The 3,860-nt window shown below is 33.0% G+C and overlaps 1 long non-coding RNA gene across 2 annotated transcripts; it reads right to left on the reverse strand.

Moving 5' to 3' along the window:
- Positions 1-1,336: 1,336 nt before the first annotated feature.
- On the reverse strand, positions 1,337-3,558 carry LOC148204948 (uncharacterized). 2 transcript variants are annotated; one of them, XR_015784973.1, is made up of 6 exons: positions 2,865-3,558; positions 2,500-2,576; positions 2,359-2,428; positions 2,197-2,260; positions 1,742-2,017; positions 1,337-1,636 (listed from the first exon to the last, which is right to left on the reverse strand). It is a non-coding gene; the product is annotated as an uncharacterized LOC148204948 (long non-coding RNA). The 2 variants fall into 2 exon arrangements; XR_015784972.1 differs by having other exon boundaries at positions 1,338-1,636; positions 2,500-3,558.
- Between the last annotated feature and the right edge of the window lie 302 nt (positions 3,559-3,860).

Consider the following 3,860-nt stretch of genomic DNA (forward strand, 5'->3'; position numbering starts at 1 on the left):
AATATTAGAATGAAAGGTTTTCAGGTAGGTGGAATGAAAATAGAACAAAAATGTAGGAGAAAATTTTAGTTTTTATCAATGTTAGAAACTGTCAAAAGGGTCACAACCCGCAGGCTAATCTGATCCACCATGGATTTAAACCGGGTTGAGTTTGAAAAAATTGTATCTTTTTTATGTGGGTCAGATTTTAACCCGGCTCATTTAAACCCGGCTCATGCGGGTTGAATCCGTGGTGGGCCGGGTTGGCTCACCAATCTATCTACCTAATTTTATTTTATTAAAATTTAATTTTAATTTTATAAGAAAATATTTATTATTTTGTTTTTGCTTGAAAAAATTATTTAAGTTTCTTATTTTAAAAATTAATTTTTTTTATTTAAAAAATATTGTAATTAAATGAGCCAATGAACCAACCCGTTTACCCACCAACCCGTGGTGGGCCGGATCAGGTCGGGCCGGGTGGCCCGTTTTGACCGCTCTAATCAATGTCATGATAACTCATATTTAGGAAGGAATGATGCTTATTTGAATAAAAAAGATTTTATAGTTTTTATAATATTAAATTTGACATTAAAATGAAAGGAGTATGCTTAGCACTTCAAGATAAATTATACAGAGTATTTATTATGATTTGTTTGGTAATTATATTTATAGTTTAAAAATGGTGATTGATCCATCAATTATATATTAAATATCAATTTTTACATGGAGAAAGATTGTAAACGTTTTTGTAACCTGTGCTTATGTTCAAAAAGGGAAGAAATGTTAATTTTGCAAGTTAAAGAAGAAAATTTACCTCTCAAACAAGCTCCACGTGTCTCCTATAATCTTATAGAATCAAGTTATGGGTGGAAATCACCAGTGGAAAAATGACATTTTATGACGTATAAAAGTGATGATATATTATGACCTAGTTATTAGGGACATAGTTTTGGGTGTTATAGTAAGTCTGCACATTTTACATCGTAGCAAAAATTTACGTCATAATAGCTTGAACATATTATAACTTAGTTTTTAGTTTATGAAATCAGTCATAAGATGCGCAGTTTATTATGACAAATTTTAATTTATCCATTATAATATATGACAGAAAGATATTATGACATATATGTGTTGATACGTTATAATATGTGATGTATTATGATGTAGATATTTTTACCAATCATAATATGCTGAATTCAGAATCAACGTATTATTATGACGTATATTGTTTAGTACGTCATAATATATGTTTTTTAAAAAAAAATTGATTATTACAATTGACATCCAATGAAATTATAATCATATTCCTGTATTATCATCTCATCCAATGAAATTATAATCAATATAGCTTCAAATGAACAAATTCAATAAAATTAACTAAATAGAATTCATTTCAAACATTAAATTGTCTAATAATATTTAATACATCATATACAACTTCCAATGCCATACACTTCCATACATTCAGTGATTCCAGGCTTTGTAATTTGTCTAGCACATGACATCGGAAAACATTCAAGAGATTGTTGCAGGATGCGATTTCCATCTTTTTCAGTTTACAAAACGAATTTTGAGGGAGTAGGGCTGGCCATATTGCCTTCAAATTATCCATATGAGAAATCACAAATGTCTCCAGGTTGGGGAAAATTGGAACCTATATCATAAAGTTAATAACATGCTTCAGGCTTCACAATTGAATGCTAAGAATAAGTCTAAGAACTAACCTAAAGATAAACTTGAACCAATTTGAAATGCTCACCAGTTCTGTTTGAGTGGATTTTCTAAAATGATGAATGTGACCCAAGTTTTCATCCGGCTCAAATATCTTTTCTACGAATTTGCACGAACTAAGTAAAAGATGTTGAAGTTTGACAAGTTTTACAGCCACAGGGTATGAGAAAATATATGTCAACCGTTCACATCCATCTACTGTCAAAGAGGTCAAGTTTTCAAAGTAAGAATGATGGTGATTAATCCATATCATCTGGATATTGATTAAATACAGCTTCAGGATCTCCAGGTTCGGAAATTCAACCTGCAAAGGTTATATATACCAGTTAGATTATCATTATAAAAGTGATCGACATTCTTTGTTCCATTAAAAAATTATTATATGTTCTTTTATTAGCACTGCTCCTCTCTTCAAAGTTAATGGTATCTTTATTCATTGCGTTCTGAGGACTTTATTCTGTCAAAAAATGTCCAGCATCTAACCTCCTAAAATTGAAACTCCCTCATGTACATTCTGGAAACTGATGCACCACATTTCAGCACCATCCTGTTTAAGAAGAAGGCACCTCAGCATATAAGCAACATATAATTTCAAATAACAACTTCCTTATTCAAATGTATGAGTTATTTAACAGACATACTTACACGATAACCATTATGCATAAGGTACTGCTCCGGTTTTAAAATCATTGAAGCTCCACCCTCAAAATTTAAACTGAGTAAAGGGAAAATGTCACCTATACTGTAAAACAGAAACTTTAATGAGTTATGGAAAATCCTAATGACCTGGTTGTGACCAGATAACACTGGCTTCCTTTGGAATTAGTTTGCTGAGCAGATTGTGACACGGCGGTAGTAGTTATCTACACAATCGTTTAGAATTTCAAGATCAATATATGTTATTGATAAGGTAAAAAAGTATTCCTTATAATGTAGGGTAAGTAAATAAAAGGAAAAATTTATTTACCTCCTTGAAAACCCCATCTTAATAATACTAATATAATATAGAAAAGAGTGTGAACCTTAATAAGATGTTTAATTGGTGGGGGTTATCCAAAATGTTTCAAAACAAGTATTACAATTTAACCTTTTAAATGCTACGAGATAGTGTAATATCTAAACCTACTTAAATACTTTTAAACAAGTATTACAATGTTTTGAAGATCTCTTTATGCTGAGTTATGGAATTGTAAATCCTGAAACCACCAAGCTCCTCTTTAGTCATTATTACCAGCACACCAACACATAGACTCTCTCTTACCACACCACACCAGAGAATGATGAACGAGACTACACAGAATACCACACCAAAGAATGATGAACGAGTGATGACTCCTAGTCGAGGCGGATCGGCATGAATCCATGATTCCGGTGTAAAATCGAGTCGACGAACAAGGACACAGCGAAAGACGGTGAAATCAAAGGCGAACCCTAGATTCAAAGGTTTGTTCGGAGGAGATTCTAGGGTTCGAGGTAGGAAGGGATTTAATCGGTGGAAAAGGTTGGAACGAAGATTTAATCGGTGTAAATAGATAGAAACCGATCTCAATCGGTGAAAAATGAAGGAAAAAACAAAACAATTGGTCAAAAGGTGAGAGATAAGGAAAACCTAGCGGAAGATGAGGTTTGGTGTTTGAGGCGACGCTCGAGGGAGCCAAGAAAATGTAGTTCGGTGAGGAGCGAACGCGAAATCGAGAGTGCTTCGAATGAGATTAGGTTTTGGTGTCCTGATTCTCTCCGAGGGTAGAGAGCATGAAGATGTGGTTCGGTGATGGTGAGGGAGGAGTGTTCTTGGAGTACCGCGCGATTTAGAGAGGAAGAAAGGAACGAGAGTGAGAGGGAACGTGAAATTAGAGATAGCGAGAAGGAAATGTGAAAAATTAGAGAGACAGAAAAATATTATGACTGATTTCTAAAACTCAGTCATCATACATCAAGAAATTTCCACACGTTATGACAGTTGTCTATATCTACGTAATAATAGGCTTTGAACTTATTTACAAGTTTGTCACCGCGTTTCATATTATAACTGATATACAAAATTACATTATAATATGTCTTAAACTTATTTATAAGTTTGCCATCGCTTTTTATATTATGACTGATGTACAAAACTACGTTATAATATCTCTTACTTTTATTACAAT

The sequence above is a fragment of the Vigna umbellata genome, chromosome 1 (assembly GCF_029865625.1).
Source record: "Vigna umbellata cultivar VRB3 chromosome 1, Vumbellata_1.0, whole genome shotgun sequence".
Classification (NCBI taxonomy): Eukaryota; Viridiplantae; Streptophyta; class Magnoliopsida; order Fabales; family Fabaceae; genus Vigna; species Vigna umbellata.